This window comes from Schistocerca gregaria, chromosome X, assembly GCF_023897955.1.
Source record: "Schistocerca gregaria isolate iqSchGreg1 chromosome X, iqSchGreg1.2, whole genome shotgun sequence".
In the NCBI taxonomy this organism is placed as follows: Eukaryota; Metazoa; Arthropoda; class Insecta; order Orthoptera; family Acrididae; genus Schistocerca; species Schistocerca gregaria.
This window is the reverse complement of record NC_064931.1, coordinates 794,755,801-794,779,501: the sequence shown is the minus strand read 5'-3', so window position 1 is coordinate 794,779,501 and position 23,701 is coordinate 794,755,801. Positions and strand designations below refer to the sequence as shown.

At 39.2% G+C, this 23,701-nt stretch overlaps 1 protein-coding gene across 2 annotated transcripts in view; it reads left to right on the top strand.

Annotated features, from left to right (window-relative positions):
- The first annotated feature begins 13,038 nt into the window (after nt 1-13,038).
- LOC126297709 (regulator of G-protein signaling 7) overlaps nt 13,039-23,701 on the top strand; it is a 221,400-nt gene continuing 210,737 nt past the window's right edge. Inside the window, exon 1 of one of the 2 annotated variants that reach the window (XM_049988840.1) lies at nt 13,039-13,310. The gene's annotated coding sequence lies outside the window, so the exon portion shown is untranslated. Of the gene's footprint in view, nt 13,311-13,415; nt 13,660-23,701 lie in introns of those variants that run through there. The other variant, XM_049988841.1, reaches the window with a different exon arrangement.

Here is a 23,701-nt window from a genome sequence, read left to right as displayed (position 1 = left end):
CAGCATTATCAAGACACTTTTTGTGCTAGGGGCCATAGTGATTATTAAATTACTTAGTCCACACATTGAATTTATCTTTCATCTACTTATTTCTACAAGACAAACACAAATTTCTCATCACTCAATGTCATCCAGAACCGACATAATATGGCTACTGCCATTGATGATTCTTGCAACAACTACAAAAACTTTCTCGGTATTGTTTGCACTGTACATTATTAAACTTACTATTGAAATATATCCGCTTTCACATGACTGACTACAGAATTTAGTTTAATGAACTAGCAACTAGTTTTATATAATAAGTATGTTGAAATAAATTGGTTGTTACATCTAAATTTCATAAAATATTCACTGATAACAACAGATTGAATACATCCTTTAATTACATTCCCAATTACACCATGACTTTTGATGCTAACATGATTTCAGAGTCTTTACATTGAGTTATGTCATTATTATAACTGTTTTATGGAACTTTGTTCTTCCAAATAATATCCACAGTACATGTTTTTACATTTGGTCTAATACATTTTGAGTTTGCAGTACAAATTATTCATAAATCAATTGGATTTGTAAATTATTCACCTAATTTCATCATAAGATAATTAGTTTTCACAGATATAGTAAGTGTAAGACAATACAACTGATAGTTCAGCATGCATATGACTTCATGTAAACAGTGCGTAATGGTATCACAGTCTCCTAAATGCTTGGTATCATGCTGTTCATTGTATACTCTCCCATTCTGCTACATTACAATATCTATATGAAATGGGTGATAAAATGGAAGTAACTAACTACTATAAAAGTTCCTTCCTATTCTGCGTCTCAAAAAATGTAGGCGAACTTGTTTCTAGAAGGCTAGTTAGCCACATTAACAGCTACAACTTCATGACCATAAACCGTTGTAGCTTCCAATAGCATGTATCAGATGAACTGGATTTTTACTCATTTACCAACAAAATCTTAAAATTAGATAACATAACTTCAGCCTTTGGAAAGTTTTGTGATGTACCTAAAGTCTTTTTAAAGGAGGGTACAGGTTTATGGGTTAACTGGGCCAGTCAGGAAATGGATTAAAATCACCCAAATGACAGAAAAATGAAGGTTTTTTTAAAAAAATTGCACAGATGTATCATCTATATCATCCAAGGGGTGCATGGCTATGTATTTGGTTCACCTTCTTTCTTCGTCTATATTAACAGCCCTCCAGTGTCTACCAACTTTGAGATGTAGTTTACACTTTTTTTTGTTGATACAATCATTATGATTAACAAAACAGCTATGAATAATCTTGAGGATACAGCAAATACTGCATTTGCTGAAGAGTTTAAATACATTAGATTTCAATAGATTGTGTCTAAATGCAGACAAAATACAGTTCATCCGTTTCCATGCAAGTAAAAAATTTCAGGGTGAGGTTAACATCAGTATCTAATGAGTGAGGAATCTTTTAATTCCATCAGTGCACTTATTGATAAGGAAGTTAAAGGGGTTGATCGTATTCTTCAGCTTCAAAAAAGCTTAGCTCAGTCTCATAGACCGACCATATTATTACTTCTATTTGTAATGTTGATGCTTACAAAGCTGCATACCTTAACTACTTCTACTCACTACTACTTTATGCCATTATATTATGGAGAAACAGCCATAGGCAACAAAAATTTTTAGCACTCAAGAGAGAGTAATTAGAGTCACATGTAGTGCCCACCCTAAACATTAATGTAGAAACCTGTTTCTAAAATTTTAAATACTGACAAAAGTATACCCCCCCCCACACACATATATATATATATATATATATATATATATATATATATATATATATATATATATACCTTAAGAACTATGAGCCCTTGTTTATGGTCACTAATGTGAAACACATCTCATATAGATACATACTAACTGACATGGTGTATTTTTAAGAACAGTAATGATAACGAAGTGTTTGTAGCTCTTCTAGTACGCACTTTAGAGCCTATGTTTGCCGGATCACAACAGGATTCAAAAATATTATCCCACAGGACAGAACCTACAACCGTGATTCAGTAGACTTGGCCCATAGCACAGGAGGCATATTCAGCAATCAAACAAACAGGAATAATGTTTAGATGCAAAAACATTCTTATAAAAATAGGCTCTAAAATGCCTGCCTTAAGAGCTATGAACACATCTTCATCTCTGATACTGTGAAACAAACTCTTCTACTGCAAACTCTTTGTTGTCCATGTCTTAGAATGAGGTAGTACGGGCCATAATAAGAAAACCAGTCCAGCAAACACAGGCTCTAAAGTGCATACTAGAAGAGCTACGAACACTTTGTTATCATTACTATTCTTAAAAATGCAACATGTCAGTTAGTATGTATCTATATGAGATGTATTTCACATTAGTGACCATAAACAAGGGCTCATAGTTCTTAAGGCATGCACTTTAAAGCCTGTGTTTATTGGACATTTTTTCTTTTTTTGGTCCACACTAGCTCTTTCCAAAATACATTTGATATTCACAGAAAATGAGTACACACACACACAGACACACACACACACACACACACACACACACACACACACACACACACACACACACACAAATATCAAACAGACCAATTAACAACTACTTGCAGTACAATACAAGTAACGAGTGCTAGCACAAACGTGTTCAATGCTCTCTCTACTCAAATTAAATCTGCCATTAATGAACTGTCGAAATTTTTACATCTTGATAAGCAGTTCCTAATAAAAAAGATCCATAAATACTGTAAATACATATATAAACCAACAGGGATAATTTGTGTGAATTGCTAAACCTACAGCTCTGTACCGTTTGCAGTAATATAATCCTTGTGGACTCTGTTCCCTGGCTTGGGAGAGTTAAGTGGCAACTTCCTTAGGCAAGCACGGTTTTGTCTGTAGAACATTTTACAATTGGGTTTTCCTGTCTTTGGATTGTTCATTATTTCTACAAAGCCTCTATTTTATTTTAAATGTCTGTTAACCTGTCTTATTTGTTCATGTTGCATTCATTATTTAACTAGCTTTGTGTTAATTATCTTTTGTATAGTAGAGTTGTTGACTGAACAGTTCTCGACATTGTATTTCTTAAATACCATGTCTCTTGCAATACTATTTAAAATTATCTTTGTAACAAGTTTCTGTTGACAAGTACAACTCGCAACAAAATTACTTGCTAATGAAATAAATAAATAAAAGACTGTTAGAAGTAGGTGCAGAAAGCACTGAGAAATCAGATTAAGAGTAGCATGTGAAGACTGCTTGTGATGACACTGGCAATGTATGTGACAGACGATATGATGGCGGTGGTGCCTAATAAGAGGACAACAATGACAGTGACATGGACAAGAAATGATGATGGTGAAGGTGGTCACCGCTGCCTTGGACTGGGTAATTCAATTCTCAAGAAGTGGAGAATCACAAATCCTTGGATATCGCCACTGATAAACATTTCACAAAGAACATACTCAAAAATAAGCACTAGTATACTCATAATGAAGAGACAATGTAAATACAGACACACTATTAATAATGTACAATGGCCTAGTTTATCCCCACTTATCATCCTACAAAACAGACTGCAGAAATGTATGACGTATGTATACTCACAGCTTACTGACGTTTCAGGAGAAGGCTGTTAGATGCATTGCAAATCTGACCCCAAGACAAACCTACAGGAATAAATTCAGACAACTGAATATCACAACTGCATGACTGTCTCTTCAGTATATATAATGGCCAGTCAAATGAAAACGAGACAAACTACATAATGAGCATGCCAAGGACGTTTGTAGTGCAGGCGGATGTGTGTATGGAAATGCCCTCTATTGGGTATCAAGAAGGAACAGCTTGAACTTTCACCACTGTGAAATTTGTCTGTTACACATGCTTCATGTGCCGTCAGCTGGCTGTGTGTGCATCCAGCTTAACTATGCACGTTGAAAAAGTGGAACAGCGAGGTGTAGTGCGGTTTTTGATCAAGGAAGGAATGTCAAGAAAAGAAATTCATGGCATAATGTCTGCTGCATTTCACAAACGCAGTATGTCAAGTGCATGACATACTGCATGAGGAGATCGTGTGTCATTTAAAGCTAGCAGATGGCCAGGACAGGCTCATCATGTCATTACCTCCTCTGTTATTGCTGCAATGGATTCTGCCATCAGAAATGACTGACAGCGGATGCTGAAAGACATTCAACTCACATTGGGCATTTGTCACAATATCGTTCCTGCCATCACGACCCAGTACCTGAAATTCTAAAAAATCTGTGTACAGTGGGTCCCCTGTAGCCTGATGGATGAACAGAAGGAGATCAGAATATTGACGCCTCTGGAACACCTGGAATGAAAAACATCGTTTCCTGTCCTATATTGTCGTGGGAGATGAAACATAGTGGCATCATTTTCAGCTTGAGAGGAATTGCCCGAGCCAACAACTGAAATACAAGGATTCATTCCCACAGAAAAAAATTCAGATCTGTGCACATCAGTACTTTGAAAACCATGATGACCTTTTCGTTGATTGCATAGGCTCCTGCTCATTTAATTTCTGAAATACAGTACCATAATTAACACACAGCAATACATGGACACCCTGCAAAATCTGAAGTGCACCATCGATCTCAAATGCCCACGAATGTTGACAAAAAACATCTATCTGCTGCAAAAAATGGTTCAAATGGCTCTGAGCACTATGGGACTTCACATCTATGGTCATCAGTTGCCTACAACTTAGAACTACTTAAACCTAACTAACCTAAGGACATCACACAACACCCAGTCATCACGAGGCAGATTATCTGCTGCATGATAATAATAATAACTCACATGCTATGAAGTTCGTTTTGAATATACTGTAGACGTTCCACAGGAAGCCCTTACAGGCCCCATACAGTCTCGATCTCTCCCTACGAGATTTCTCTATTTTTGGAACCCTGAAGGACATTCGTGAGCCTGCTTCAGACGAAGAGTTACATGCTTGGGCACGATCGTAGATTTGAGGTGTAATAAATCAAGCACTGCTGTAGTTTGTCCAGCTTAATACAAATCTGGTTTTTGGCTGTGTTTGAACTTCTTTTTATTTATAAACTATTTAATTCATCATTTTGTATATTTATAAAGTGTTCTAGTACTTGGATAAAACTTTTCCTCATACGGATTTTTTCCGTTTATGTATCTATAGCTCAGATGCTAGAGCACTTGCCCGCGAAAGGCAAAGATCCCGAATTCGAGTCTTGGTCCGGCACACATTTTTAATCTACCAGGAAGTTTCATGCTACAGTATTCTACCACGAAAATTAGTTTTCCAATAAATAGTAGTAACAGCTTGTAAAACAAAATATTATCACTTATTAGCATTTTACAAAATCGTTTTCATAGGGTTCAAGAAACTTGTTCTATTTATATTTTTGTTAATTTAACAATTGATGTCAAATCAAATTTATAATTAAAGATAAAGTCAGTAAGTATAAAAATATTCACCTTATTTTGATATTCCTGTCAATCTTTGTCATTATCATTGTTATCTAAAAGAACTTACATTTCTGAATTACAGCTATTAAGTTGGAACTGTCTCAACAACAAACAGTCGAAGTTACCTAGATAGCAGTTTGAGTGATGGATCTTTCTGGAAGCTTCCAGAACAATTCGCAATTCATGTATATTGTCTGTCTTAGTGCCACTGGCTTTCTCACTCCAGGACTTATTCTGCATCTGAGAGAATGAACATGATGTTGAAGGTTTTTTATTTGTGTGGTTAAAAAGACAGTCGATTGCTTCTTATCTTTTATGTGCATCCTGAGTTTATATTTTCCTTGTGATTTTGGAGAGTTTTGGTGACTGTGAAATGAATAATGTTAAATGGTATCAGATTCAGAAAAGAATGGTTATGCTTTATGTTTGTCATTTACGAATCCCAGGACCTATTGAAATATATTTATTCTATACAGTTATGAAGACCCCCACTGGACACTGAAGGCATCTGCCAGTTAAGAAATAGTTAAAAATATATGTGAAGGCTCCTCTCTTGAACTTTAGTAAAAATCATTGCTACCAAAGTGATTATCATTCACATGCAATGACATCAACTTTTAATAATTCCAGTATAATTAGTAAAAGGAGGATCTTTACAGTAATTAACAGCAAAAATTTTTCCTCAAAGGCACTGATCACTTGTCTCTCAGTGGGATAAATGTATTAACAATTATAGCTATTTCTTTTGAAATAAGTAACAATATAGTCATTTTTCCATCTGCCTCGTTTTCATCCAACTGCCCCTTACATATCTTCAATGAAGCAAATACTACTGCTTAGTTAAACATAGATATACACTATTGCAAAAGAAAAGATAAGGACTATTGTTATCTACATACAAAGTGTGTCAATTTAACTGAAGAGGATCCTATAACTGTTTGGTACATTTTGTACAATAAATTACCACTCAAAATAAAATCCATTGAAAAGAAAATTGTATTCAGAAATAAATCAAGAGGTTATTTAGTATCTTCATCTACATATAACCTATAAGAATACCAAGAAGCTGTACAGTAGTGATGATAGCCTTCAAACAGGCAATTATTAAGATATCTTTGTGTCTATAAACCAGAAATTATAAATATGTTATGTACACACTTCCTCATTACTTAGCAATGATCCTGGTACTGCTTGTTCCTTTTTCATTCGTTCCAGGTGCCTTGTACAGACACATTGTTACAAAGCAAGGCAGCCATAGTGTAAGGTAATGACGATTTGTGAGTGAATGATGCCTATCGAAGAAGTGAAATAGTGGAAGTATGTAACTGTGAAAATGTAAAGATGAATTTGTGAATTCATGTGCATATCAAGGTACGATAAATCATGTTTTTGTCTTTTCCAGTTTATGTTATAGAAATCTTGTGTTTGTGCTGGGTATCCATCTAATGGAGATTAAATTAATTTTCGACTAAATTAAAACAAGTCTATGTTATGTTATATGTATAAATATAATTGAAATTGTGTATATCCTGACTGCATCTTCATAATGGAAACAGTTTACAGGTTAGTGAATGAATGAATTAATGAGTGACGACAGCAACAGTGATGACATGAATGATGAGTAATAAAGGTGACTGAAACAGTAACTTTTTAAATACTTATTACATTTAAGGACCACTATATTTTATACCAGGTTGTTTATTTTGGTCTTTGACGACCATCTTCAGACCTGAGTAAAAGCAATTTTCCAAACAAATCAAGCCGACATATGTAAATGGAACTATGTGTTTGGGAAGCTGTTAGTACTCAGGTCTGAAGATGGTCATCATAGACTAAAATTAATAACCTGGTATATGATGTTTTGTTCAGCGATTAGAATAAATATAGAGGTATTTTCTTGGATCACTATAAATTTTTACTGTGACTATGTCACAATTCATGAAATGGTAACAATGAAAAACACAGTTCCATTGGTAATTTAAATGATGCAATTGACGAAGCTTTATATAAATATGGAAATGTTCCTGAGAGTAGCCAGGTTAAGGCCATTTCACACTGGCTGTCACAGCATCAGCAGATAATGGCACCCTCACATCACAGCACTATCACATCAAGGTGTCTGTCACATAATGGTACGTCAAGTCAATTCAAGTCATTTAATTTCAATTTGTATGGCTGTTCTCAAACGGTTTTTTCGTGCGAATTGGGATCTTTGCAAGATTATTCTCAACTGTTTTTGAGTCTGAAGTGCACATACATAATGGAGAAAGTGCTGTATTCCACATTTGTACGAAAATGACATTTATTGAACTTAAATGGTTTGCAGCTTGCAGGCATAGCTTGTATGTTAGAGAAGAAAGACAGAAGCGCAAGAAAAAAGAGTGTGAGTTAGAAAAATGTCATTATGTGGTAGAAAAGGCGAATTTCACACACTGTACAAGAAGCTCAAGGAAGAGGAATCTGCATTTTATATCTTAGAAAGTCGAAGCACCCGTTTTTTCATCTATTACGACATACTGCACCCAGAATTACTAAAAGGAACACAGCATTATGAACTGCCATCACATCCCTTGAAAAACTGGTTTGTTTAGGGTTAAGTTAAGTTACCAGTCCACAGACAATTTTTATGCAATAGTCATATCTCCCTCAATAACTTTCCCTTCAGTATTTATAGGTTTTCTTTACATCTTGCATTTGTCTTTTAATAGTTCAAGTGTCGTATTTGTACTGAGGTTAGTTAAGAAACCACAAAATATTGACCACTGATGATTGCAAAACTGTTTTACACACAATCCCGAGAGCTACTCAACAATGAATAAGACCATCATAAACACATAGATAAACAAACTACTCTAATGCATTATTTTATGTATGCTTCACAAAAAAAGCATTTTGCCACCGTTGTAGTGTCTGACGGTTTCAGTTCATTTCTTTATGAAACACTACAAACAGTAGATGGATTCTGTCAGCCATCAAAACTTTTTTCCCAAGAAACGTTGATGGTGCTATGACATGACGTGATGTTATGTACAGTCTGCGTGCATGCTGTCATTTGAAATGCATTTCAGAATGTTTTCACGTGATGTGACATGATATGATGGGCCGTGAGAATTTGCCTTTTGTCATTCCTTGAGTGAATGAGGCATTCCCACCCTGGGTGGAGTCTGCCGTTCAGTGAGAAGATTACACTATTGAGGTTAGTTTGAAGATTATTTCATCTGCACTCAACAAGCACAATGAGGGATATCACAAACTTGACACCACATGGCAAGTGATTCAGTCAGTAAATGTGACCCATCAAAAATATCTGAGAGTCAATTTGGATTATAGTCTGATCTACAAACAGCGCCGGCCGTGGTGGCTGAGCAGCTCTAGGCGTTCAGTCCGGAACCGTGCGACTGCTACGGTCGCAGGTTCGAATCCTGCCTCAGGCATGGATGTGTGTGATGTCCTTAGGTTAGTTAGGTTTAAGTAGTTCTAAGTTCTAGGGGACTGAGACCACAGCTCTTAAGTACCATTGTGCTCAGAGCCATTTGAACCAATTTTGTACAAACAGCATTGAGAGAATAAAAGAGTGAAGGTGGTAGCCAGAAATAATACCTGTCTCTAGATCACTGGTAGCATGAGGGGCTCGTGGGGCTCTCGACCGTGAACCCTGAGAATGACAGCACTAACAACATGTTACAGTGCTACAGAGTATTCATACCTGGTCTTATACAAATCTATACCTGCAAACACAGTGGACAAAACACTAAATGAAACATGAACAAATATTAAAGGTTAAAGAATTTTTAATATCGTACAGCCCCATCAGCAACTGGGATAATTAAAGATATATCATGTCAGCCTCAGTTCCAAATAGAAACCCATCTTTACCTAGGTTTCAGCCAAAATAATTTGGCCTTCTTCAGAAGCTGTTGCCACTAAACTATTGCAAGCCAAAGTTTGGCCATGTCAAGTATAAAACTATATCACCTTAGTACCCACTCATAAATCTATTTTACTTAGCTGAAGAGAAACAGCAGGCCCCACTGCGTGGATGAGGTCGGTAGGCTGCGAGAGCTGCCCCAGAACTAATTGCAGCAAGGAACTATGTATGTACTGAGAACCGCCGGTACATAGCTGTAATGACTGCCCGAGTTATTACATCGGCCAGACAGGGAGAACCCTCTCAGCTAGATATAAAGAACATATACCCCCGAAAAGTGGTGATGGCACGTGTGGCTCGACTTTTGCCAAGCACATTGTTCAATTGGCCCGTGCTCCCAATCCACCAAATAACACAGAGCTATTAAATTGTGAAGTTAAAGACACTAGGCTTGACATCCTTGAGGAGTTGCAAATATTTAAACACCTGTTGCTTGATGAAGAAAACCTACTTAATGACAAGCTACAATTGAGAAATAAGAAGTTTTTCTAAGGTTTTGAACCTTTGCTTCACCAGTCCTGATGTTACGGTGCCTTTGTAGTCGCCAGCGACTGACTCCACTTTCTTTAGTCGAATAGTAATGTATTCAAAATAGAGGAATAATTTTGCCGAGTAATAGCTAGTCCTTCTCACAGGCTCCGAATCTGTTTATAGGGTTCCCGTTCTCCTCAGAAGTAAGTTCGGTTATAGATTACGCCATTAAGAGTTTTAATGGTTATATTCATCCAATTCCTAACGTAAAGGTAGCTACTGTTTATGCATCTATATTTCCAAGTGTGCATGTGCGTGACCATCGGCGGTGCTTGCTGCGATTAGTTCCAGTGCAACTCGCTCGGCCTACCGACCTCGTCCAAACATTGGGGCCTGCTGTTTCTCTTCAGCTAAGTAATGTAGATTTATGACTAGGTACTACAGTGCTATAGTTTTATACCTGACATGGACAAACTTTGGCATGCAATATTTTAGTGTCAATAGCTTCTGAAGAAGGCCAAATTATTTTGGCTGAAACCTAGGTAAAGACTGATTTCTATTTGCAACTGAGGCTGACGTGATATATGTGTATATTAAAGGATGTTTGAAACAGGCGCCACTTGTAAAACTCTACCAACTCGATGCCATAGCGCCTCCAGATATTCGTCATGAGGGAGCTGCCAATGTGTAGAGAACAAATTGGCGTCTTTAGGAAAACCATCCACTGAATGGGCTCATTCCATCAGCGCAAAGGCTGAAGTCCTCAAGACTTTTCCTCACAAACACCTGCAGCTACATCAAGAAAACAACTGTGGCTATTTCAACAAAGAGAATTACTGTACCTGCCCCTCCCATCAGAAACCTTTCCACTTGGACATGAATAGAATGGGACTGTTTGGAGATAACTGAATCGTCTTCATTCTGGAGTCGGAAGACCGAGGAAGAACATCCAAAAATGGCACTACCACCAACTATGACTGAGAGACACAGCCCTGCATTTTACACAGAAGATCTAATGCTTGTGACACTGAGTACAGTAGAGGTTTCAAGGTTTTGGTCAACAGCAGTGCAGCCTGATAATTATTTCTTTCATTTATTTATAATGGTAATTATCATGTGTTGTATACGTTTCTGACTTACATAAAAAAATAGTGTGTTCTGGTGTTAGAGTGAACTGAAGTAAATGTTATGACAAGACAATAAATGTCCCTTGGATCACAGCATACTGGTAATGTAAGCCTTTTCACTTGTTGCTATACAGGGTGTTACAAAAAGGTACGGCCAAACTTTCAGGAAATATTCCTCACACAAAAGCAAAAAAATATGTTATGTGGACAAGTGTCAAGAAACACTTACTTTCCATGTTAGAGCTCATTTTATTACTTCTCTTCAAATCATATTAATCATGGAATGGAAACACACAGCAACAGAACGTACCAGCGTGACTTCAAACACTTTGTTACAGGAAATGTCCAAAATGTACTCCGTTAGCGAGGATACATGCATCCACCCTCCGTCGCATGGAATCCCTGATGCAGCCCTGGAGAATGGCGTATTGTACCACAGCCATCCACAATACGAGCACGAAGAGTCTCTATATTTGGTACCGTGGTTGCGTAGACAAGAGCTTTCAAATGCCTCATAAATGAAATTCAAGAGGGTTGAGGTCAGGAGAGCGTGGAGGTCATGGAATTGGTCCGCCTCTACCAATCCAACGGTCACCTAATCTGTTGTTGAGAAGCGTACCAACACTTCGACTGAAATGTGCAGGAGCTCCATCGTGCATGAACCACATGTTTTGTCGTACTTGTAAAGGCACATGTTCTAGCAGCACAGGTAAAGTATCCCGTAGGAAATCATGGCGGTGAATCGAGGAAGTACAGTACATACTGATGAAACTAAAATGAGCTCTAACATGGAAATTAAGTGTTTCCGGACACATGTCCACATAACATCTTTTCTTTATTTGTGTATGAGGAATGTTTCCTGAAAGTTTGGCCATACCTTTTTGTAACACCCTGTATAGTTTTCATGGTAATGTTCCTGCTTATTTCCTCATTTTTCCTTGCTTTAAATGTTCAAAAATGTAGAACTGCACTCTTCACAAATCTCAAAAATTTAGTATAATATGATTAGTCATATTACGAGTTACAGTTGGACTCAGTCAAATCATGAAAAATACGTGGATGTAACGGTTTGTGGTAATATTAAATGGAATTAAAACAAAGGCTCAGCTGTAGGTAAAGCAGGTGCCAAACTTCGGTTCATTGGTAAAATACTGGGAAACTGTAGTCAAATCTACAAAGGAATTTGCTTACATGCTACATCTGCGATCCATTGGAGAATACTGGCAAATGTATGAGATCCATAACAAATACATCTGACAGGGATTCTTTAAAGTGTGCTAAGTAGGTCAACAAGAATAGTCACAAACTTATTTGATTCAGTGGAGAACATCATAAAAATCTTGAGAAACCAGAATTGCTTGAAGATCGACTGCAGTTATCCTGTGCAAACTTGTAATGAAATTTTAAGAACCAGTGTTAAGTGAGGAATCTAAGAATATACTACAGTTCCCAATTGTATTGCTCCTGTCGGAACCGTGACGACAAGACACTAATTACAATGCGCACAGAAGCATTTAAGCTGTAACGGTTTCCGCGCTCTATACGTGAATGGAGCGAGAAGGAACATCAATATATTGAATAACAGAAAGTACGCACCACCATGCACTCCATAATGGCTTGCAGAGTATGGCTGTAGATCACAGCATAGACACCCTCGACACCTACGCTGAGGAAAGGAGTAGAACCCTCCCTCAGTAATTCCAAAGCCTCCTCCACGGTTGGTGGTGGTATTTCCGTATATCTTACCAACCCTTATGAAAGCAGTGACAATATTCGGGCTGGAATTAATCTGTAGTCACTTGCTGAATGGATGTCAAAGCTTACATCTGCGTATCAGTTTTACATCATATTTCTGCTCTGAGGGCTGCGAAACATTTGCACTGAGGATTATAGCTGCCTTCTTATAGTTGAACTTACAAAAAATATTACATTACCATGCCGTGAATGCTGTTCTTATACTGTCTTGCTTTACAGCATCGTTGAGGTAATCGATACTAAAATCTCTTACCAGGGGAAACCACAATCTAGTGTAATTAACTTGGTTCAGTTCATGTATTCGCCGAAAGATGGCGCTATATGTAGTGGCGGATTGATCGCATAGGTTAAGCGGGGTAGTGTTAGTTTGATGTGTATTGTGTTGAAGTTTTTGTATTTTCGTTACAGTGAAAATAAAAGTGACATGATTTTCAGATGTTTTGTGTTGACGGTAATTTAGAACAAAGTTAATTAGTACATGGAGTTTAATTAAACATTTCGTCGGTCCCTTGAGGGATTCGGTATTTCCTTTCGTTCGAGGTAAGTTGGGCGAGGGTTGTTTTCCTTATAAACTGTATGGAAAATTGCTACTTGCTGTCAGTGAACTACGTGATATGATACTCATAATATCCGTATACTTTGGTCGCCTTCTACAGGATTATTAAGAGCAGTAAATCAGTGCAACATAGACGCGAAGGCAGCTGTTCTGGCTGTTGGTACAACATTCTTGTTTTGAAACTAATTGATGCCTACATTCCTGCTTTGTCATGCTAGAATGCGATAAAACTATCTTATTACGCTTTTGAGTAATTTCTGTGAGATAATGTGTGTGGTTACGCTTTGGGAAGTTATGGAATAAAAATGAAGCAACTTTACCGCTTTGAAAGAGGTTAGCCTATTTCCACATGATGTTCTTTAATCATTGCATATATCCTTGATAGTAGTGTTCGTTGTAGGGGCCTTTGTAATTTTGTGAGTAACATTGTTGCTACCACTGTCATAAGAGTTGGGAAGTGCTTTCTTAAGATTAGTTGTTGTCTGGCAATGTATCAGGGAAACGCAATCGAAGTAACCTGTTTGGGTAGCGATAACATTGTTGATAAAGCGAAATCCAGTAGTGATGCCTGAGGGTGTCTTGACGTTTGATGACATACAGATTTTAGTCAAAAATTTAGATATTTTATTATGGTTGCATTGATCCAGGATTTGTTGTTGTTACAGCTAGGATCTAGAGAAATCTTTCGATAATTGTGAGTATATTTTACCGCAGGCGGTGGCTGTTCGGGGTTGAGATGGCGAAACACATTTGAAAATACGTTCAGAAACTGAGTTAGTGGCGTTTTAGCTGCAGAATCATCTTGGCTGGTAGTTGAATTTGTTTAAGCCTGTATTGTTTGGTTGACACATTCTTCCCGTCTAAATTTTGATTTGCTATAATCAGCGTAGCTGGCGTTGACAGAAGTTGGCCTAAGCAGCATTGTAGTTAAATTTTCGTTAGGATTTATATCTGAGTAGATAGTTGTGCTATAATCTTGTTGCTTGATTATATTCAGTTATTAGAACTACAAACTGTTTTTATTTATTCATTGGTTGATATTATAAATTGTATAGCGGCAATTATCTCTGGTCTTTCTTCTTATTTTAGTGTTCAAACCTGAGGTTTGTTTGCAGCAGAGCATCATTCCTCTCTTCTGCCTGCCTTCCTCTCCATTTCCACATATATGTTACATCCAACATCATTCATGATCTGTTGCATGTATGATATCCTTGGTTGCCCCCACTGATACCTTCCCCCAGTAGCTGCTTCTGCTATTGTTCCAATGATGTTCTTGTGCCTTATAATCTGACGTACAAGCTTCTCTCTCTTGTTTGGATATGCCTCCACAGAGATCTAGTTTCCTGTACTCTTCTAATCACCTCTTCGTTTGTTACTCTCTCTCTCTCTCTCTCTCTCTCTCTCTCTCCAGCTGATCATCATCATAATACTTCTTCTATAGCACAACCTCTCCAGGGCCTCTAGCCGGTAATAAAGTAAAACTGTGTGTCATCTATAAAATTAAATAATTGTAGTCATCCTATAACAACACGTACTTAGCACTCTTCAGCAAATTGTTTTACGTAATGCCGTCTGCCTCTCAATTGCTTGTTCGAGGTGTCATTTAATTAGACCTATTTAGGTTTTTCTGATTTCATTTCTGGCCAGTGGCATTGTTCTTGCGGGACACTTTAGAATCTTTGTGTTGCAAACACTGGTACTATTTGGTTGCTTGCTTTATATAAGAGGTTTAATCTAAAAAAAAGAATCTAGTGCCCTCCCCCCCCCCCCCCCCTCCTCCTCCTCCAGTCCAAAAGTTCTTTTGCTTTTGTCTCCTTTATTTTTATTCTATTGTATGTGTTTCAACATAATTGAGGAGAATTTCACTAAAGTTAATTATATTTGAACAATTGGTGTTAAGTGCTAATGTGTAAGTACAATATGTTCTGATCATTATAGTAAGTTGTAGTAGTAGTTACCACATAAAGGGCCATAGGTATTTCTACAGACAGTAGTAATAGTTCGCCAAGAGAAAAAACTTTTAATTATTGTATATGTGCATTTATCACAGACTTACTTAAATTCTGAGAGACTCTGCTGGAAGTGGGTCTTGCAAAAATGATGTCTACTTATTGGGAGTAGAGCAACCTGTGCTGTCATCTATGTTGATATCATGTGATTTAGGTTCACTAAATGAATCCAGCTTTGACTCTCCAACAAATGCCTATTGTTAATGAGAAATTGCATGTGTCAGTATGTGTACTGTAATGCCAGTGTTAAGATACCACAGTTAGTTCTGTATTGACTTAAATTAGGTTAATGAAAGAGTATGTTCATCGATTGGTGTATGGCTGCAGATAAATGATGCATTAATTGGCAGAAGCAATGTAGGCTAATTTTGTTAACATCGTAACCAGTCAAGACTAATACTAACCACATTAATAATTATAAATATTACACCTAGATTACAATTTGCTGTACAGGTTACATGAGGAGGCTTGTTGTGATCAAAATTGATGGTGGGTAGATGTTTATTTTATCAGCAGCTCTTGTTAGTATGTAAATATAACTTTTACTTCTAGACTCCTTTATAATTAGCAAGTGCCTACTTTAATGACAAAAAATATTTTTAGTCCTCTTACTACACCACTCGGTCCCCCCCCCCCCCCCCCCCCCCCCCCCAATACTTCGAATGGAGCAATTGTGCAGCTTCACACACAACACTGTTGGGCATCTATATATTGGAAATTTAAAACCGTGTTCCGTGTGAATGTGAGTGTTAACTGTAAGCTACATCCCACACTCCAAATAACCTGATAATTTATAGGAGTGGCTAATAAAGCATTCTTTTAGTTTATTTTTTAATATTTGGGGATTTCCAGTTTGCTGTCTTATGTCTACTGGCAACCTGTTTATGGTTTTTACACCAGAAAGTATACTTACATCTAAGCCATAGGCTGGATTGCATCTAGTGAACATGGAATTGTTATTATTGAGAATTTCAGTTCATCATAAATTCACTCACAACCACAAATACTGTTAAGGAGTAAATGTATTAGCATGTAAGTATAAGAACCCGTAGGTAACTGAAGAGGCAATGTGTTTGGTTTTCAACTTACCGCAATATTCTTCCTGGACCTACTAAGTGAATGATATAGTGTGCTAGTAAGACACTGAACGCCCATTCAGAAGGACAACAGTTCAACTTTTCATCTGGCCATCAAAAGCATAAATAAATCTGTTGTTGTGCTGGGTGCTCCTCTACTGGAATACAAATAAAGTCACAAAATACTACAGGAATGCAATGCAGAAATACATACCCATACAGGCACCAGTGATGATTACCAGTTTAATTATTCTGAGATAAGTTTAGTTTCTAAAAGTAACGTCATTATGCACCTAAACATAGGCAGCCTGTCAGTAGGAATGTTGAACCAGCTAAATGAAAGGGAAGTTTTTCTGAAGAACATGGAGTCTGTAGAAGTTAAATGCTTAAATGAACACTGGCTTAAAAGTGACAATATCAGCTTGTTTAATTCACTTACCAGCTGCAATTTAGCAGCGATTTTTTTTTTTTAGTAGGGACAGCTGCTAAAGTAAGCATTTTGTTTCAAAAACTTTCGTGAAACATGTAAGATGAATTATAATTCAGGTAATGCAAACTTGACCAGAAGTAATGATTGAACAAGAAAGATACTCTTTAAATTGGGAATTTTACTTATTATTCTTTGCTATTGTTGTACTGAGATTTGTGTTGCCTATGTTGCTTTAATTTTATTTTGAGAGTCATGTGTCATATTGACAAAACACACAGGCCTACTCTTAGTCTTTCTCACAATTCTGCGTAACAGCTTATGTCATTCACATTGTGATACCAAAGTTAAGGTACTCTGCAGTAGATATGGAAGCCAAATGACTTGTCCCCTTATGGGTCCCACACTCTTTCGTGAGTACGTAGATGGTGAGTACGAGGCCCCAAGCTGTTGCAACACCTATGTCGTTTTCTGTGCTGCAGTCTCTCATCGTACCATTCCCTAGGTTCTGCTTTCCTTTCTTAGAATACTTGTTTGTTTGCTTTGCATCACCTATTGGCTGACATAATTTTTGGTCACCTTTTGGGTTTGACCCATTTTTGTTTTTCTGTTGTGTCGGCAAACTCTGGAAGAACATCTTATATGCCACATACTGAATGCAGTGCTAAAGATCATGTGGAAAATTTGAGTCTTTGGGGAGAATGCACAGAGGATTGTGATTGATTAAAACCTATTATTCCATACAATGTCTTCAGACATGTATTCATCTGTGTGACATAAGTTACCATTACCCCACACAAAACTCTGAATATCGTCCAAGGGGCACAGAGACATTATGCTTCAGGCGAGGAGCTATATGCTAATCGAGAGCGGTGAGGCATACATTTTGTCAGATGCACCCAAAAAGGTCCCAAAAGTAATCGTGCTGTTATCTTAGCCTTTGAAGAGAATCTACTCCAGGAAAAAAATTCGTCATGGTATACAGGTGTGACGCGAAACCCTACGTCCCAGCACACATGAGGTGCATCTAGTGCACACACTTTGGTCATGCCGCTGCATGGCGTATTCCAAAATGCGTTAACTGTGGACAACCACTCCATGAAACAACCATCTTTGTGTGTCTGTTGCATGGAACACGATCCTCAATGTTCACCTGCTTGCCCAATCTTATAAATACAGGAATATATATCTGTTGACCGTCTGTCATACACTGAGGTAAGAAAAAAATGAATGCCTACATCTTGTTGACATGATGCTCATTTATGCGAAAGTCACAACTATCAACCGTATTACCCCAATCATTTCCAAACCAGTTCTCCTACTGCCTTCCTCTCTTGGGGTTCTCACGCCACAATCTATGGGAACAACTTTCCACACCCACCCGAAGAAGCAGCATTCTCCACTGGCATCTACCAGCGGCAAGTCTTGCTCTCGGGAATCCTCCATAGAAGCCCACGTTTCAAAGGCCCAACACAACCAATGGCTGAAGGAACTGCTGCCTGTGGGTCTTGGGGACTACGTGCTCTTTATCAGGCGGGGGGAGAGGGATCCAAGCTTATTGTGGATAGGTCCTCGCAAGAATCTTGGCCACCAAGGGCTGCATTGGAGTGCAAGAAGAAGAATAATTGGGGCAAAGATGCTCTGGTTGCCCGAAGGGACCCAATCCCCCTCGTGATCAGGTTCTGAACCAATTCTGATTGATGTGGCTCCATCCCCTTTTGTGACAAACAGTGGTCCTGGTGCATGACCAGTCCTCGTGGCCCTCTAAAGCATAACTTGGACACCCATGATGTGGTAATTCTGTGTAATCATAATGGATATTACTGTCACCTGCCAGAACTACACCACCTTATTTCCTCCCCTTCTGAAATTGGCATTGCTTTATAAGAAACACACTTCACTGATTGCCCACCACTCCATGGTTATCATGCATTCTGTAGGATCTGTGCTGCCCCATCAGGGAGGCAAGGGGTGGGGTTGGGAACACTGTACACTGGTTCACACAGATGTCAGTAAGTAGAGTCTCCTCCTAACCACATTGGAAGCCATAGCGATACGGACAATGCGGATTCAGATGAATTCAGTGATCACTATTTGCATTGTTCATTTACCTCCAGACAGACCACTTATATAATTGAGTTGACCACATTAATCCAACAACTTTTCTTCATTTTTCTCATACTTGGGGACTTCAGTGCCCACCACTCCCTGTGGGGGAGTGGCTCTTTGTCTGGTGGAACCTTCTAATTGACCAGCTTCTTACCAACCATGACCTCTCTCCCCTCAGTAATGGTACTCCTGTCCATGTCAGTGCTGCCCATAGCACCTTCTCAGTTATTGACCCCTGTCAGATTGCATAGACAGTGTTGTTAAGATGTCTCCGATACAAACACCAATACTGCTGGAAGTGCTATTCCCATTTCTACAGGTTCTCTCCATCCCGTGCCTGTACATTGGGGTACTATCGATACAGTAGTAGCCGTTCAGGATTGCAAAGAACCTTGCAAAGTTTCAAGTGACTTTTTTTGCAGACCAATCTTATCACTTTCAAGTGACTTGGTGCTAAGGTTTCATATCTAATTAAATGCAGTAAGAAGAAATGCTAGGAAGGCTGTGTCTCCTTCCTGGGAACTTGTGCATCTTCATCACAGGTGTGTGGCCAAGCTCCCTAGTCTTCTGGCCAGCAAAGATCCCAAACTGTAATGGGTCTCTTCCTTTGAGATGGTCTCTGTTCTGCTCTGTCAGCTCTTGCTGCGTACCTTGTGACCCACTTTGCATCAACATCCTCCTCTTATGCGGCTGCCTTCTGGATGCATAAGTGACAAATGGAAGACTTGTCCCCATACTTCACCCACAGCATGACAAAATATATTCACTGACAGGGAGTTGCTTCAGGCTCTTGCCTCATCTCATTATTCCATTCATTGTTGGGTGTTACAATATTTGATTGTTACTCAAGGGCATCATGTCCTCGGGGTCTTACACTATACCTATTGATTTCCCTTCGCGATGGCGAGATAGTAGCACAGTTCCAACAGTTTGGCTGGGCAAAACCCCAAAAATCCATTGACAGTTGCCAGTCCATTACCCTCACCAATGCGCTGTGCAAGCTGCTTGTAAGGATGGTTGCCTGCGAGCAATGCTGGGTTGTCAATTCTCGAGGACTTTTGTCCCCATGTCACTGTGGTTTCAGGAAGGGACAATCCACAATCAGTGATCTGGTTAGGTTGTGAACAGCAGTTTAACAGCTTTTTTCTGAACAATGGCACTTCATTGCTGACTTTTATTGTCCTACTTCAAGGCGTTTGACATCACTACCTACAAATTTTTGTCAGTTTTTACCTCCCACCCTCCCCCCTCTTCTGGCTTGGAATTGGTACTTCAATCAGCTTTCCATTGGTCTAAGAGAGTGACATCATGCTGGGCTCCATGCTGAATGTAACTATTTCTCATTGCCATCCCTCGGCTACTGACTTCTGTCAGGGCCATTGGTCAACCCTGCAGTGTTTGTTGATGACTTTTTTATTTGGTACAAATCTCACTATGTAGCTTTGACTGAATGCCAGCTCCAAGGTGCCATCCAACAGACTTCTGCTTGGGCCCTTTCCCATTGTTTCCAGTTATCTCGTGCCAAGACGCAGGTTGTGCATTTCTGTCATTGTACCATGGTCTGTAATGACCCATAACTCTACTTGAGTACATAGTGCTCAGACTTTCTTTCACAGTCCCAATTTGTGGGACTTCTTTTTGACAAGAACTTGCCTTGCCTACCTCATATTTGTCAATTGAAGATTAACTGCATTTGAAAGCTTAATGTTCTGTGCTTCCTTGCCCACACCTCTTGGGATACAGATTGCACTACTCTCCCTAATATCTGCTGGGCTCTGGTCCGGTCTGGATTATACTGTGGTTGGAACGGTTATGGCTTGGCGGTGCCTTTAGCTTTGAAATTATTAGACCCAGCCCATCATTGTGGAGTTTGGCTGATCACTGGCACCTCCCGGACTAGTCCCCTAGACAGTCCCTGCCGAAGTGAGGATCTTGCTCGCCTTTAGTTGTGGCAGTATGAACTAATGCTTACCTATGAAACTGCCAATCGACAATTTTGTGACCATCTGACATATCCTATTTGTTCAGATAAGAGGGACATGGATCCCAGTACTCCACCTCATGTGGGATTACCAGTTGGAATGCGCTGTGTAGCCTTCTGCCAGAACTTCCACTTGGTTGGTACCCTCTCCACTAATTATGACGGATCTATCTTGGAGACCTAAAACTTGTCACCTCACTATCTTTTGGAATTGTTCCTTTCAGTTCTTCAGTAGTGTCAGGGTGCTACTGCATTTTATACTGACAGCTCTAAAACTATGTATAGGATGGGTTATGCTTTTACATCTCCCGCCAGTCAGGAATACCCTTATTTGTCAGGAACATGTAGAACAGGCATCATATTACAATATGTGGTGGCTCAATGAGCAGTTTCTGAGCTGTTTATTGATGTTATTCTTGTCACACTCTAATACCTGCGATTCATGACCTTCTCCAGATACTTAATCATACTGTTTGCTTGGCCGTCTTCCTCTGGGTCCCAAGTCATGTGAGCTAAAAATTTACAGACGCGCGAAATTTGGCACGTACTTCGATGCGAGATGCCTTTAATAGGTTCCACAACGAAACATTGTCTCGAAATTTGGTAGAAAATCCGAAGAAATTCTGGTCGTATGTAAAGTACACAAGCAGCAAGACGCAGTCAATACCTTCGCTGCGCAGTGCCGATGGTACTGTTATCGACGACTGTGCCGCTAAAGCGGAGTTATTGAACGCAGTTTTCCGAAATTCCTTCACCAGGGAAGACGAATGGAATATTCCAGAATTTGAAACACGAACATCTGCTAGCATGAGTTTCTTAGAAGTAGATACCTTAGGGGTTGCGAAGCAACTCAAATCGCTTGATACGGGCAAGTCTTCAGGTCCAGATTGTATACCGATTAGGTTCCTTTCAGATTACGCTGATACTATAGCTCCCTACTTAGCACTCATATACAACCGCTCGCTCACCGATAGATCTGTACCTACAGATTGGAAAATTGCGCAGGTCGCACCAGTGTTCAAGAAGGGTAGTAGGAGTAATCCATTTAACTACAGACCTATATCATTGACGTCGGTTTGCAGTAGGGTTTTGGAGCATATACTGTATTCAAATATTATGAACCACCTCGAAGGGAACAATCTATTGACACGTAATCAGCATGGTTTCAGAAAACATCGCTCTTGTGCAACGCAGCTAGCTCTTTATTCGCACGAAGTAATGGCCGCTATCGACAGGGGATCTCAAGTTGAATCCGTATTTCTAGATTTCCGGAAAGCTTTTGACACCGTTCCTCACAAGCGACTTCTAATCAAGCTGCGGAGCTATGGGGTATCGTCTCAGTTGTGCGACTGGATTCGTGATTTCCTGTCAGGAAGGTCGCAGTTCGTAGTAATAGATGGCAAATCATCGAGTAAAACTGAAGTGATATCAGGTGTTCCCCAGGGAAGCGTCCTGGGACCTCTACTGTTCCTGATCTATATAAATGACCTGGGTGACAATCTGAGCAGTTCTCTTAGACTGTTCGCAGATGATGCTGTAATTTACCGTCTAGTAAGGTCATCCGAAGACCAGTATCAGCTGCAAAGCGATTTAGAAAAGATTGCTGTATGGTGTGTCAGGTGGCAGTTGACGCTAAATAACGAAAAGTGTGAGATGATCCACATGAGTTCCAAAAGAAATCCGTTGGAATTCGATTACTCGATAAATAGTACAATTCTCAAGGCTGTCAATTAAACTAAGTACCTGGGTGTTAAAATTACGAACAACTTCAGTTGGAAGGACCACATAGATAATATTGTCGGGAAGGCGAGCCAAAGGTTGCGTTTCATTGGCAGGACATTTAGCAGATGCAACAAGTCCACTAAAGAGACAGCTTACACTACACTCGTTCGTCCTCTGTTAGAATATTGCTGCGCGGTGTGGGATCCTTACCAGGTGGGATTGACGGAGGACATCGAAAGGGTGCAAAAAAGGGCAGCTCGTTTTGTATTATCGCGTTATAGGGGGGAGAGTGTGGCAGATATGATACACGAGTTGGGATGGAAGTCATTACAGCATAGATGTTTTTCGTCGCGGCGAGACCTTTTTACGAAATTTCAGTCACCAACTTTCTCTTCCGAATGCGAAAATATTTTGTTGAGCCCAACCTACATAGGTAGGAATGATCATCAAAATAAAATAAGAGAAATCACAGCTCGAGCGGAAAGGTTTAGGTGTTTGTTTTTCCCGCTCGCTGTTCGGGAGTGGAATAGTAGAGAGATAGTATGATTGTGGTTCGATGAACCCTCTGCCAAGCACTTAAATGTGAATTGCAGAGTAGTCATGTAGATGTAGATGTAGATATCCCAGGTAATTGACTGGCAGACTATTTGGCTAGAGAAGCAGTTACTCACCTTGTATTCCCATTCACAATACTAGTGTGACAGCGTGGTTTGTACAGAAAATGGCCACCCGGCTTGCAGTGATATCTTCTGCTGTCCAATGCACATGCCAGTCCTGTTAGAAAATGGATAATGTTTCTCTACTGGAGATGTTATAGTAGAACCAGCAGGACTACATGTGTCTGCTGGTTGCACTAAATATTCTGGTTTCAGGTTAACTGAGCTATTAAAGGATGGATAGGCAGTAATTTGTGAGTGAAACACACACACACACACACTTGTAATAGCCAGCTTATGGTACCTAACTGAACTTGTTACCAGGAATCTATGACAGAATGCTTGCTCATATATTCCCCAACTCAATCCCTTTGAATGTTAAGTTCTTGGTCCCG